Genomic DNA, 16,090 nt, shown 5'->3' with positions numbered 1-16,090 from the left:
CCAGACAGTCCTGTCTATTCCCATTCATCTATTAATAATGGTGGCTGGTTTATTCTTTCCATTTCCCAAATACAGTGAAGGGACCAGCAGGAGAGGCCTGTACATCAGGCAGCCACATCCTGCGAGATGGTGGCCAAAGCCTTTCAGGTAAGGATCCACACTGCAGAGGTACATTCTCCTGACTGTGGGAAAAGCTGCTAGCAAAAGATTATATACACAAAGCTATCCGACCACAAGGCTGGAAGAGAATCAAAATAAGCCAAAGCTTAATTAGAGCTGAAGATTTCCCGTCTGGGATCCACGTTAGGGACTAAGCTTCCAAAGCCATCACCAAGGAGGCGATTACACGTCCAGTAGGACAAGCCGGTGAGAACACAGGCAGAGCTGGGGTTTTTTGTTATTTTTTTTTCCTTTTTCTCTTTTAATTTTTCACATAATCCCAGCATTCATGTGCATGTGTTTTTTCCTAAACTCAACTCCAGGCTCCCAGCTCTTTGCTCCCTAACTCCTCCTCTCCCCTTCTATAAATTAAGTTAACAAGGATATTTTTTAAAAGAGGACATTCTCTTAAAGGGTCTATTATTCTGAAGTTAATGGCTCTGACATATCGCCAGGCCAAACAGTCCCAGGCAGCAATAACTCTTGCAACAGCTCCAAAACTCAGCCTCAAATGTCACCGAGTCCTACCCTGAGCTTTCTTCCCCTTTGATTATCACTGGTTGCCTTCCTTCCTCCCCGAACATTTCAGAGCAAACTCAAATGCATCAAAGAGACCAGTTAAGGATGTGAAGATTGAGAAACACATTCAATCTTCATGTTATGATCTTGCCTTTTCCTTCCCACAGCTTGTCTCTAAGAGAAAAAGGACAAGTGTAAATTTGATGTCACACAGAACAAAACAAAATACATCTAAGACAGCTGGGGAGGGGGGACTCTTCTAAACGCCAGCGCAGTCATCTAATACTTAGTACACACTCACTGCAAGGATTAGGTCATATGTGTGAAGGGTTCATGATTTTTACATGAGAAATGAGTGGACATGTATGTAATAAAGCAATCAAGCTTCAAGGAATGGCTTCAACTCACCTGCCTGAACTAACAAGCAGTGAGATGATGCTGAAAATATAAAAATGCAAACCTAGTTACAGGAGAACCCAGTTTCAACACACATAATGGGTACAAGAGCAGAATAAATCTGGAGGCATTTATTTCAGTTCTTAAGCCTTAAATGAAAAAGGTGATTAAACACGTGCTTCCAAATCAGCTCATCCTGAAAATAAAAATTTGTTTTAAAATATCATTTTCTGGATAAAAACAGGTCCAAATGCCTGTGTCCATAATTCCACCTAGAAATTTGGGCTGATGTCCCAAAATTTCAGCATTTCTGTTCCAAAAAGACGGGCAAAGGAAAGGAGGAAATGATGAAAAAACATAAAAGTTGTATTTACTTCTTCTGACGGATTGTGGCTTATTGAACCAACAACAATTTTCAAACAATTTATCAGTGTACTCCAGTCTGTCACCTAATAGCCACAGGTTCCAAAATAAAAGATATAATGATAAGACAGGTGGAAGCAGACTTACATGAAGGGTAGACACCTAAAGAAGGGAATTTCTTAGCAAGGATGTGTGAGATAAAGGATTATAAAAGCAGCACGCATGCTCTTCTGCTTAGTCTGGGCTGCCCTTCTCCATGCATAACTCGAGAACCCTATTTACAAAGAATTTTAACGTTTTCAAGACATTTTCACATGTTTATCTCATTTGATCCCATAGCAATCCCACTTCACAGGCAAGAAAACTGAGGTTCAGGCAAGTGACCTTCCCAAAACAATACAAGTAACAAGGGACCAGAGAACCACAGCACCTATCTTCTGATTCCTGAGTAACAGGTTCAGTTTTTATCATTAACTTTAAATTTACAATAAGAGGAATAAAAGTTGCAGGAAAATGAACACCTAGTAAATTTTCAACTATCCAAGTCAGGAATATCACAGGCAAAGTTAAACACAAGAAAATGCAGAGCTCGTGAGCTTGCTTCGTGATTAATAACTGAGTGAAATTTTCCATCTTTTGGATCTCGCTCCACAACCTACTGCATTTCCTAACATCACAAATATTTGTCTAGGCCTTGGGAGAGAGTTTATTCTGTCCCTGAATTTGTGATGTTACTGGCTGTTATTTCAACTGAAAACATACTTACTGGAGTACAGTGTGTTCCTTACCAATTCATCTTGCCATGAGGTGAAAATGCCCCAGCACTCAATGAAAAGAATGGTCTGGTAATATTTAATATGAACACAGGCATTTCTCATCCCGGGCAATTCATTGTGCACACATCATTAAGGATCAAAGCACAGGCAAACCAAAGAATGGAAAAGGAATTCGAAAACATCAAAGTTAATTATATTTGGTCGTCCCAATAGCTGTTACTTGTTCAATTAAGATGCTGCTTCGGCTAATCTTAAGTCAAGCTGTGCTTCTCAAAAAGCCCAGGCAATAAGAGCAGAAGTCAAAACATCTGAAGCTGAAGATTCCCCCCCACACCCCAATGAGTTCTCCGCATTTACTAGGGCCTCTCGAGTTTCTGGGCTTCCCCGGTGGCTCAGACGGCAAAGCGTCTGCCTGCAATGCGGGAGACCCGGGTTCGATCCCTGGGTCAGGAAGATCCCCTGGAGAAGGAAATGGCAACCCACTCCAGTACTCTTGCCTGGAAAATTCCATGGACAGAGGAGCCTTGGAGGCTATAGCCCATGGGGTCTCAAAGAGTCAGACACGACTGAGCGACTTCACTCACTCACTCCAGAGTTTCTATCAATGTGCAACTGTCTATTCATTCTTCACCACCCCTGCCAGCAGGGCTCTCCAACATCAGCCCCCAGGCAGGTCCTCAGACAGGTGTTCCATGAAGTCTCTATATAGCCGGGTTCTTCACCCATCCTATGCTTTAAAAAAAAAAAAAAAAAAAAAAAGGGGGGAAGAAAACCCACACAGAGGAAAGGGTTCAACACAAAACCATGAGCCTGCTCTGTTGAAATGTCTGAGACTACAGATTATTTATTGGGGATTAAAAAAAAAAAAAACCCTCCTCACCTCAGTCCTTTCTCTAACCCTGTCCCATGCACAACCATAGGTTCTGTCACTAATACAGTGTTTTCTGTTCCATGACCCCCACTTCCAAACTCCAAGGACAAGAATATTCATAGATGAATCCACTCAGTGTGCTATCTAAGAGCTAAAGAGTTCCTGAGGAAACCAGGCTCCCACATAATTGCATGCAGTGTGAAAAGAAAAGAGGACACACAGGAGTTGTCTGCAGTAAAAACTGGAAGAAGGAAAAAATGTTCAAAGGTCACTGGCAGCAATAACACTTTAGCATTTCTGAAATAATTCCTTCTCTCCCATTCGTACATGTTATCATGGAGTGGAACCACATTTTGTCAAGTACTCATTGAGCACCAGGAACTAAATGGAGGCTTTAGAAAGACTGTCCGAGGCAGGGAATTCCCTGGTAGCTCAGTCAATAAAGAATCTGCCTGCAATGCAGGAGACCCAGGTTCGATCCCTGGGTTGGGAAGATCCCCTGGAGAAGGAAATGGCAACCCACTCCAGTATTCTCACCTGGAAAGTCCCATGGACATGGACAAGATGCCCCATCTTAGACAATGGGGTCTCAAAAGTCAGACACGACTTAGCAACTAAAAGCACCACAGGCTTTCCCACAAGCCTGCAAGACAGAGGCAGAATCTAAATTTTGTGCTGGAATTCAACAAAGGTCGAACTCCAAAGGCAGCAGCAGGAATTTCGGGCAGGACTGGTTCTCTAGGTGACCCATGAACTTCTCCTGAAAATGCAACTTCCCTGAATCCACATGTCTGGGATAAGCTCCACCAGCTTCGAAGATGGCCCACACACCAGTTCCATTTGTGTGTGTAATTCTTCCAATAGCTGAGCCCAGCCCTTCCTTTGCCCTATGGTTCTAAGTTCTTATGTCTTGTCACATCAGTGCAAAGAGCATACTGGTCTCTTCCCTGGGTCTCTTCAAGCCCTTCAATTTAATTTAAAAAATATGCAACACGATCTAACGCAAGAGTTTCTTAAAAGTGTTTCAACCCATCCTCATGACCCAGCCATCCTCCTAAATCAAAATAAATTAGTTCTCCCTATCAGGCTTCAATTAATCAACCCCCCTCCAAATGGGCAGTGGTGAAGGCTAAGAACAGACAGAAAGTTCAGTATCTTAGTCACTCTCTCCATCACATCACGCAGGGAACCTGACTTGCAAAGTTCCCCCATGAACTCTCTTTACAGATGATGTAATGGAAGCTGGGCACACCAACTTTCTTTTTTGACTTAAATCAACTGAGGAAACTGCTTTTTCCTCTCTTGTTGCAGGTGCCCAACGCCAGACAAGGAAACTCAGTTTTTCCGTGATTACTCAAAACCCCTCGAATTCCTTACTAATAGGTTTCCAAGCCTGCTCCCCTGCTGAAAGTCTCGGGGAGACTGTATTCCTACAGTAGAGACGATGTCTTTCACACACTAGAAAACTGAGACCCTTACAGAAACTACTCGTTGAACTATCACAAAGGGTGCAACTATGCTATATCCCATTTTAGGACTTCCAGCAGTATTTCTATTGTGAATCCTCTTCCAAGACCCACACCTGCTACTTTACAAAAGAAGATTCTACACTAATCTCATTTTAAAAATCACCCAGAACTGAAATTTCAGCCCCACCCCCACCCCCCACATGCTGAACACTCAATGTATCTGGCTTGGTTACCCAGAAAGCATCCTCGTCAAAGTGATTAAGTGGTACCATCTTGCTGAGTTCAGTCTCTCCTTCCTATCCACAGAGGTTTTCCTTGCAAATACACACCAGTCTGTTAAAGTCTGGTAGATACAGGGCATCCCAGTAGAGAGCAGGCCCACAGAGGAAATGAGCATACGGCTTCTCCATCTACAACTTTAACTAAAAAACTGGATCAAGAGAAAAATAGGTCTTTCTTCATATCTTGGTTTTCCTCCCTCTATTCACAGCACTAGTGTGGTCCAAAAGAAGATATAAAAATCAACCACTACCTTAAGACAAGGGATTGCACTCAACTAGGAAAAGTACCCAGTGCTTCTCAAACTGCAATGTATTTGAGTCACCTGAGTGGTACTTGTTAAAAATGATTTCAAAATTCTTCCCCCGTGCTTTCTGATTCAGCAGGTCCACAGGTAAAACCTGAACTCTCAGCACTTTTATTAAGGGCCCCTGGTGATCGGATGCTGATGGTCCCAGGACCACCCCTCGAGAAACCCCAGCAAGAAGGGCAAGAACAGAGAATGAGAGACGGAGCTGAGTCAGGCCTCTGGAATCCTGAAGTGGTTTTAGCTGTTGTTTATAGTCTGTTCCACTGCTCCAGTTGAAAGCCTGCTCAGTTAAAAATTCACCCAACACACCCCAGACAGAAGTCAGACATGAAAGCCCTGATAACACTAATGGTGGTGAAGGGGCTTTCTTAAAATAGGGTAACTTGTTTGTGCCTAGTTGTCTGCTTTCAAGATTTATCGAGAGGTTCAGCCTCTGCTTTCTTTGCGTTGAAGCAAGTTCTCATCTTTGGTTACTTTCATGGGGAAGAACACTGCCCAGTGCCATCAAAAATCTCTCCATCTTTAATTCTTTTCTTTTGTAAGATTTCTACATTAAAGTACAGTTATACTAGCTTATATTTTAAGTACTGTATTCGTTTGTGTGGGTTTTTTTAAGGTGAATGTATACAAACAGAAAGTAGAAAAATGCCAATGAGGTACTGATAAGATGGAATCAAACTCCCCACAAATACACACACACAGGCACTAAAGTGAGGATCTCAATGGGTTTAAAAGAAAGAACTTGCAAAACAGACCAACAAAACATCAATAAAGCCAGAGCAACTGGAGCACAAGAAGTCTAAGTGATATTAAAGTATTTTTAAGAGGGATTAGCTCTGCCTATTAAACATTTATTCAACAGACCTTTTGTGAAGTGCTGTCAAAAGCAGGAATGGAAATAGAACCCAGGACTCCAAAATTCCCAGCTCTCGTCAATAAATCAGGCAATTTCCCTCCACAATCCTAAATAGCTGCAATGCTCTGGTTATTTTCTAACATATGGCTCAAATATTTATATTTTAAGTGCTTTCAGCTTATGGTCCACATTATAAACATTCATTAACATTTATGCAACTTCTTAAGTAACTCTAACTCCAAGGTCAGACCAAACATACATTTGAACAAAATAAACATTCCCAATCATAGGCAAAAATGGTTCCAGTGTTTACTTGATAATCTGACACCCACACTTACTGCCTTCCTTCCTCCCAAAATAATGTTCTTGAGGAGTTTCTCCTCCAGCAGAACACGAAGATACTGTTTGAAGCCAGAAAGAGAAAAGTACAGGTTCCAAAGATACCAAGCTTAGAACCTAACATTTAAATATAAGGGGAACCTATATCTCATTCACTGGTTGTGATTCATGAAATCATATTAACTGATCCAACAAATCCTTGTGTATTTTCTGGCACAGATCTAGTCCAAACGGATAGGTTCCAAGTTTTCATCATATAGTGCTTATATTCTAGTAGAGTGACAACAGACCCAGTCAAATATTTAATATGACAAATAGCTTTAAATGCCAAGAAGGAAAACAAGATGGAATAACGGGGGTGGAAAGTGACAAAGGATTAGGGGAAGAATTCTGCTATTTTAAGTAGGTGAGACAGAAAGAGAATTTAAATCTCATTGGCTAAATCCAACAAGAATGATGTTAACTCCACTCTCCACACTCATAATTACGGGTCAGTATGAAACATGGAAGGCTGTTTCAAGCATATGAATTAATAAGTACCTAGGACTTTTAGGGAAGGAAACAAACATGAGAGGAAAGAAACAGTTTGAGTGGAACAATGCCAGGCGATACACAAGGATCTGCTGAATCAGTAAATGTGATTCCGTGAATCACAACCAACCAATGAGATAGACTCTCCTCATAATTAAATTTCAGGTTCTGAGCTTGGTGGCTTTGGAACTGTGCTTTTCTCTTCTATTTCCTTAGTTGACTCTCGAGGAAAGAAACAGAGGCATGTCCTCCCTCGTGAATTCCTCACATGAGCTAACCAAGATAATTCACAAGGCTGACTTAAATGGAAAGGGCTCCACGCAAAGGACATCCCTGGTGGCTGAGTCGGTAAAGAGTCTGTCTGCAATGCAAGAGACCTGGCTTCAGCCCCTGGGTCAGGAAGATCCCCTGGAGAAGGAAATAGCAACCCACTTTATTCTTGCCTGGGAAATCCCTCCAAGGAAAGCTATTGTTGAATTCCTTGGAGTTCTTTTTCTAGGGCAACTGAATATAGTAACTTTTACCATCAGATGGGCAAGTAGCCTAAGTAATAAGACTTTAGAAAAGTTATATCATTGCAATTATGACCATACATATGCATTTATTCTTAATAAAGAAGGGACAAGCTTCAAAGAAATTCTTATTTAAAACATGTGTGCTCAGTCGCTTCAGTCGTGTCCGACTCCATGCGACCCCATGGGCTGTAGCCCGCCGAGTGCCTCTGTCCAGGGGATTTCCCAGGCAAGAATACTGGAGTAGGCTGCCATTTCCTCCTCCAGAGGATCTTTCTGACCCAGGGACTGAACCCACATCTCCCACGGTTCCTGCACTGCAGGCAGATTCTTTACTGTTGAGCCACTCACAAGCACATTTTTAAAGATACTAATATCCTACATTAAAACTCAGGATGTAACTGCCTTAGAAGTTTTTTAAGAGTGAAATAAACCTTTCTATTTAAGAGAAAATAAATATTGGAAGAGTCCAACAGTACAGGAAAATCATAACCTATTTCAGATTACAGGAATTTAAAAAGTCATCGCTTTCTAGTAACTGGAATTAGACTTTGGTTAGAATGTCCATCATTCATGCTTTTCATCTGAAATTGATCCTTAAAAACTGTAATGAATTAAACAATATACCACCCACATAATCAACTGTAAAAATATACTGTAACTGAATGACTCATTTTACTTCCTTCCTCATTTTTCCATAATGCACTTGACCCCTTTTGTGACATCTAATCTAATCACTGGCTGGGTTACCATTAAATCAAGATTCTCCCAGTTGTGCTTGCTGAAGTCATTGCATTGGTTCTCCCAAATTTCATGGATAATTTTATAAATGTCACCTACCACAGCTAAATTTTTCAAAACGTAGGCCACAGTTCAATTCATGTCTGTGTGTTCCAAGGGCAAGGTGGTGATATACATGGCATTTAAAGAAAGTTTAAATTTTTTTCCAATGTTACCCGATAGCTGCACATATTCTTAGACAAGTTTTCAAACTTCACACAGCACTACTTTTATTACTATCTCCTCCACCATCACTTCTAAAACTGTAAGTCTGCAGAGCATATAAAAATTCCCAAAGCATTTTCACAAACATTTACCTCATCTGATCCTCATAACAGCCTTGAGCCTTTTTAATTATCCTAAATCACAGAAGTAAGGTGCCCAAACTAAGATCAAGGGTAAAGAATTGCAAACTGACTTCTGGCTTCATCAAGTCTTAGGCTGGTTGTGACTAATGATATATTTTAGAATAAAGTAATTTTGCTGCTAAGCAGACCCTCATTGGCCTTTTCTCTGGTCTTCTCGATGTATAGGTGGGGATACCAGCTACCCTGTGTCTACTGCGTACAGAATTATCCAACATCATCATTTAAAGGCAGATGTCCAGACAGTTTACCATCGACACCAGCTAGCAACTTCATTTGAATCTGTGTTACGGATGAAGAGAGGGACCCAATCTTTCACTCAAGGTCACAGTAACACTCCTTGCACAAACCTAGGTCTCTCTGGCTTCTTTACAAGGCTCATGTAGTTGACAATTAAAGACAAGAGTGGGGCTTCCCCAGAGGTCCAGTAGTTAAGAATCCACCACTTTGAAGTGCAGGGGACACCGGTACGCTCCCTGATCCGGGAAGATCACACATGCTATGGAGCAACTAGGCCCATGTGCAACTCTGGAGCCTGGGAACAACTTCTGAGCCTGTGAGCAGCAGCTACTGAAGCGCGCATGCCCGAGAGCTAGCGTTCCGCAACGGAAGACGCCACCACAATGAGAGTCCACGCACTGCCAACCAGAGTGACCAGAGTGGCCCCCGTTCACCGCAACTAGAGCAAGCCCGTGGGCAGCAACAAAGACTCAGAAATAAACACAAGAGTGCGGGGAAAATACGACCTCAGGTAAGGCTTCAACTGGCAAGCAGAGTCATCATTCATCTTTAAAACTAGAATTTAAATGAGTAAGATCAGAAAACTCCTAAACCAACTCCATTTTAACTTTTAGCAGCTTTCCTTAGTCGCCATATCAGACTAAATGAAGTGCGATTACTGCTGGCTGATTAATTTTTACCAGTGTCTTGCCTACCAAACAAAATTAAAATCACATCTAAGAAAAAAGTGTGTAGAGAGTTCCCCTCCCCTCCACTCAGCAAACAGTGATCATTTGACCTTATTCTGAATAAATGACTGTTTCTCTTCCAGGCTACACTTTTTGCTTTAGACATGAGAAGGGGGGATATAATTTAATATATAAATGTAATAGCAACTTACATTTGTATAGCGCTTTACCACTTACAAAAGCATTACATTATTCTTTTTGATCCTTATAAACACATTGTAGTAGTATGGAAATTATTACCCATTTTCACGAAAAATTAAGTGGAGGCCCAGAGAGGTTAAGTAATTTGCCCAATGACACAAAGTTAAGGCAGAACAAGGTTACAAATCCAGGTCCTTTTGTTATGTCTTGGGCTCTTATTATTTGATCAGAAAATCATCATCTAAGGAAACATTCTGCTGACCCCCATATGTCTATGTCACTCTACAGTAAATTCATTACCAAGTACACTCGAAACGTTTTCTCTGACTGTAGACTGCTTCTTTCTTATCCCTCCATCAAGATAACTGACAGAAGCAAACCCTAAAGAACTGTGCAAAGAGAGATGAGCGCCAAAGTCCAAGTTTTACCCCAAAAAAAAGAAAAAAAATTGGTCCACAAGACCTATTTAAGGAATCTATTTATGTTTCAGAATTAAACCAGTCAAAGAAGTGAGGTCTATTACTCAGGCTCATCAGAGAAAAGGAATAGCGAACAGAAGATCTGAGGCAGAAGGGGAGGGGCAGAGAGCAAGAACCTGGGCAAACGAGGGTGGCAAGCCCAAGCCATTGACAGGAGAACTATGAGAGCCTTAAAAAGCTCCCAATTCTTTCCACCCATTTGCTGGAAAACATCCATTTACATCTGTTAAGTGATTCCATTTATTTACCTACTTATCTAGTGACTAAAAGCATCTCAACCCAAGTGAGATCTTTTCTTGGGATATTTTCTTAAATGTTCTTGAAAGCTACTTGGGCTGCATTTTGTTTAGTCTGTCTTTTAAGCACAGATTTTTTTTTAATTCAATTAGAAAAACTGGGTAAAAGGCATGAACAGACATTTCACCAAAGAGAATGTATCGATGGCAAATAAGCACATGGAGAGTTTCAACATCATTAGTTACCAGAGAAACGAAAGTTAAATCTAATGAGACCTTACTTCATACCTATCAGTGGTGATAATAAAAACCACCACCACCAAATGCTGGTGAGGATGCAGAAAAACGAGATCACTTGTACTTGGCTGGAGGAGAATAAATTGGTATAGCCACTCTGGAAAATGGCTTGACAGTTTCTTTTAAAACTAAACATGCAATTACCATACGACCCAGCAATTTCAGTCTTGGGCAATTGTCCCAGAGAAATGAGAACTTGTGTTCACATAAAACCTGTACACAAATGTTCAAAGCAGCTTCACTCGTAAGAGCGCCAACCTGGAAACGGCCCAGATGTTCTTCAACAGGTGAATGGCTAAACGAAGGCATGTATATACCATGGGAATACTATTCCAAAATAGAAAGCAACAAGTTATTGGTGCATGCAACAACCTGGATGGATCTCCTGGGAGTTATGATGAGTCAAAAGAGCTGATCCAAAAAGATTATCAACTGTATGATTACCTTTATGGAAAGCTTTTAGAAATGGTGAACCAATTAAGGGCCAGGGATGGGGAGGATTGGTGGGAGGGAAGGAGGTGTCGCTATTAGCAAGGTCAGTAAGAAGGACCCTTGTGCTGCTCAGCATCTTTATTATGGCAGTGGATACACAACCCATACGTGTGATAAAACTGTATAGAACTAAATATTCAAACACATGAGTTAGGCTAAACTACAGGTGTAACCAAGACTGGTAGACTGTATCAATATCCTGGTTATAACATACTATACTGCAAAATGTCACCATTCAGGAAACTGATTAAAGGCTTTATTATTTCTTAACAACTGCATGTGAATCTATAATTATCTCAGTAAAAATTTCGATTAAAAAACAGATCAATGACAAGTATTTGCTAACTTAGCCATCTCAGAATATTTTGCCTTCCTTCTTTGAAACAGCACCACTCTTTGTCTCATTCCCAATCATTTCTCATAGTTTTCATTATAATACATTATGAAAATGATTCATTACAAGTAAGCTTATAAGTGAAAGAAGCCTTAAACCAACAACATGAGTTGTGAGGCTTCATTTGCGTGAAGCTGCAGGAGAGGCAAATCTAACCTCCAGTGGAAAGAGTTAAAGTCAGAGGGATGGTTACCTGCTGAGCACATCAGGCAGTAGGCGACCAGAAAGGAACAGGAGAACTAGCCGGGGTGATAATGTTCCAGGTCTTCATAGGAGTCCAAGTTACACAAGCATGTGTACTTGTCAAAAATCAAATACACCAGTAAGATTCTTGCACTTCATTGCACGTAAACTTTACATTAAAAAAGCAAACTATAAACAAATTGAGATGAAGTCTGAATTACTAGCTTTCTGTTAACTTCACATTCTTTAGACAGATGATTCTGTGCAGTAAGGTATCACACCTTTGATATATCCAGGATCAGACTAAAGGATTATAAAAGTTTACAATAATCCCAGCTCATATACATTCTTCTCAGGGAAAGGAAATTGCAATAAGATTAACCATGAAGCAAATTCATATTTTAAAAGTATCATTAAATCAGACTAAATTAAATTAAAACAGATGTAATCAGGGCCCTCTGAAACTAATTTTGGCTAATACTTTGTTTACATGCAATATAGATGTAGCAACTACTGACCTCAGGCACTTTCAGCTGCTTTTATATTAATTACTACATGTGCTTTTTATACTCCAGCTCAAAATATCCTTTATAGGCCTGACTAGCTAATATTCTTCTGCCAAGGTAATTCCAAATGAGCCTCAGATCCCACAGAAGGAAAAAAAGGCCTATGAAATCCACATTTTGATATTGATGTAACATCATTGGGCTGATAAGAGTTATAGGTTTTGCTTTCCTTAACCATGATTTTGGTCTATTTATTTTGGTACAATTTGATACAATTACATGAGGGATGGTGGACTGTTCTTAATTACAATTGTACCCAATAGGCCCCAACTCTTTTCACTTAATGGGCTTACACTGCAGAAACATGTCTTCTTAATTGGCCAGACAAGTCAAGACGCTGATGAAAATTATTCCCTGACCTTACCAACGATTCATGGAGAAGATAACGTGAGAAATGTCTACTGCCTACTAACAATTTGGTCTTAAACTCTGCTTGTGCTCCAGGCTCCATCACTAGTTCCGTCTTAGATTAAATTACTTTCAGACTGATGGAACTCTATCACCAAAAAATATGAACAAAATGTATACTGTTATTCAATGAAATGCAGGAATTACTGAAATATACAATTCTCAAAATATTTCAGCTACAAATTCTGGCTTGTTTCATACTGTTTGTTAAAATATTAAGATACCCAAGATCTTAGTTTCAACTCTAGGGAGAAAAGTGGGGATGAAGAAAAGCGAGAGGAAATAAGTATTAGAAGTTGCACCTAGAAGAGCAGATTCCCAGGTAAAGGTCAAGGAAGAAGAGAACCACTTGTTGTGCACACATCCCAACCCCGGGATTGAACGTAGATCTGTTGCATTGCAGGCTGATTCCTTACAATCTGAGCCATCCAGGAAGACCACGATGCTATCAGAAAGGCCAAGAAGACAAGTTTTTTGGATTTATCAATTAAGTATCAGGAGTAAAATGAAAGCAGGAGCTAACACAAGAATCCATGCACATGGGACCAAGGCACATGCAATTTCTAGGTGAAAAGCCCAGGCTAGCTTCCCCATTCTCTGCTCCAAGGGTAAGAAAGTGCCCTCTCATCTTTTATTACGTGTGACTACCAACTTAACTGGGTTTCCACAGTTGGCTGCAAGCCAGGCTGCAGTGGAGTCAAAGAGAAAGTTTTACTGTCTAGTTATCAGAACTACCACAATCATTTGGGTTAATGTTCAGTGAAAGAAAGCAAGCTCTGAGTTGTATCTGACTCTTGCGATCCCATGAACTGTAGCCTGCCAGGCTCCTCTATCCATGGGATTCTCCAGGCAAGAATACTGGAGTGGGTTGCCATTTCCTTCTCCAGGGGAACTTCCCAACCCAGGAATTGAACCCAAGTCTCCCACGTTGCAGGCAGATGCATTACCGACTGAGCTACATGGGAAGCCCATGTTCACTGAAAAATTCCCAATTCAGTAATCAGGCTAATGGATTTGGGAATGACAGATACACAGCTTTGCCCTCTTCTCCTGTCCAAAGAGGTTCCTTAACTAATATTTTTTTTATATGAAAAAAGTATGAAAATGTCACATACGCAGGATTGTATTCCAGCTACCAGGCAAAACTGGATCTGCCATGTTCAGGTGCTAAATAACCCCACTGTGCACCCAAGCCATCCAAGTGGTCATATCCTTCCCTTAAGTAGCTATTTTGATATAATTTGCTTCTAAGATGTTACCACCAGTTTGAATCCTCAGCCTCATTTCATTCCTTTCACTGACATTAGTGGGCACTTCAGCCCACTAGAGTGCTAGACTTTATGAGAGATGCTCTGTGGTTTTGAACACACCAGAGAATAACCATACTAAATCCTGCAAACTCTCATCCTGTAAACGCTGATCCAAGAACTATTTAGGGGCTTCCCTGGTGGTTCAGACAGTAAAGAATCCACATGCGATGCAGGAGACCCAGATTCTATCCCTGGGTTGGGAAGATCCCCTGGAGAAGGGAATGGCAACCCACTCCAGTATTCTTGCCTGGAGAATCCCATGGACAGAGGAGGCTGGGGATCTGCAGTCCACGGGGTCACAGAGTCAGACACAACTGAGCGACTAACACACCACACCCACACACACACACACACAACTATTTAAGTCTTAAAGTAATTTGAGCAATTTCTTCCAAATAAGAGGTTTACATTGAAGAACTGGGATATTTAAAAGTCAGACACAACTGAGCGACTAACACACACACACACACACACACACACACCTATTTAAGTCTTAAAGTAATTTGAGCAATTTCTTCCAAATAAGAGGTTTACATTGAAGAACTGGGATATTTAAAATACCACTGTGCGATGGTTACCAACTAGGATGAGAAACCAAAGTCAGTCTCCTTTCCAATCAAACCCTCTCCAAACCCCTTCCAATTCCCCTCCCTTCTCTACAAACACCTCAAAATGCCCTTGACTGAGTCACATTTTTGAGAAGCATATGTCCGTTCACAGTAGGAAAGAGGATGTATTGCACTATGAATGTTTCTTTTTAAGGCTCAGCATTTCTTTTCTGCTGAAGATCTGTTCAGAAATCCCTTCCTCCTTAGACTGCAGAGCATTATTCAGCCAGGGGGCCGACAAATGCTGATATTTCAAGAAACCTAATCTCTTAATGACTGCTGTCAGAGAAGAGAGCTGTGGAAGAGTCATCTCGAAATAAGCCTCATCTTGGGTACAGGTGAGCCCATAAATGCTACCAGGGAATCAGGACTGCCACTGACATGGCATGAACACACTGCATTCTGGCAGCCCAGGGGTGTGCTGTCCGGAGATGAACTGTGCCTTCCAACAGCCAAGCTCCACACTCTTCTTCCATCACATCAAAGTATACTCAGGATTTAAAGAGAAACCCAGGCTTCTGGGGGCTCCAAACAGAGCAAGTCACACGTGTGTGCCTCTGTATGTGTGTCTGTGTGTGTTGATGGAGGTAAGTAAGAGAAGTTGTAGGTAGATGGGGACACTCACTGAAGGCTTACTGGAAGACTCAGGTTTTGACCTAGACTGTCAGTAATAGCCAATATAAGTTACTGAACAGCGAACAGAGTGCAACCTGGGCAGAGGGAAGAATCTCTGCAAACTAACCAAGTGAAAGGGCTTCCCTGGTGGCTCGGCAGTAAATAATCCACCTGCCAAGCAGGAGACGCGGGTTTGACCCCTGGACTGGAAAGATCCCCCGGAGAGGGAAATGGAAACCCAGTCCAGTATTCTTGCCTGGGAAATCCCATAGGCAAGAGGCGCCTGGTGGGCTACAGTCGATGGGGTGCAAAAGAGTCAGACATGACTTAGGGACTAAACTACAAAAAAAAGAAGTGAAAACACATGTGTGCAAAAAAACAAACAAAAAAGCAAATAGATTTTCAAGAACTATGACAATGGCAAAAGGTGTAAAACAGAGGGTGAGACAAGATTTTAGGGAGAGCATTAATTCATCTGACACGTATGAAGCATCAACTACACACATGTCACTATTCCAAGGTACTGAAGAAAACACGTTTGAAAAATAGATAAAAGATCTTCCTTTTCAAAGGGAAACCTGCCCTAGAGTTAGTTCAAACAAGATTCTAAACATCAACTCTTATCACTGTAATTCCTTCCAAAGACGGCCGGTAGAGGTTTTCAGTTCTTTAAATTAGAAAAACTGATCTGAAAGAAATGGGTAGAATTTATTTCAGTGGGGTTGAGGAAATCCTCTCGTGCTTCTTTATCTTGTCACTGGCAAGATCTAACAGGAGAACGGTAAGAACAGAAAGACGGAGGCAGGGCTTCCCTGGTGGTACAGTGGATAACAATCTGCCTCGCCACGCAGGGAACACTGGTTCGATC

Source organism: Odocoileus virginianus, chromosome 27 (assembly GCF_023699985.2).
Source record: "Odocoileus virginianus isolate 20LAN1187 ecotype Illinois chromosome 27, Ovbor_1.2, whole genome shotgun sequence".
Lineage (NCBI taxonomy): Eukaryota > Metazoa > Chordata > Mammalia > Artiodactyla > Cervidae > Odocoileus > Odocoileus virginianus.
This window is presented reverse-complemented; position numbering follows the sequence as displayed.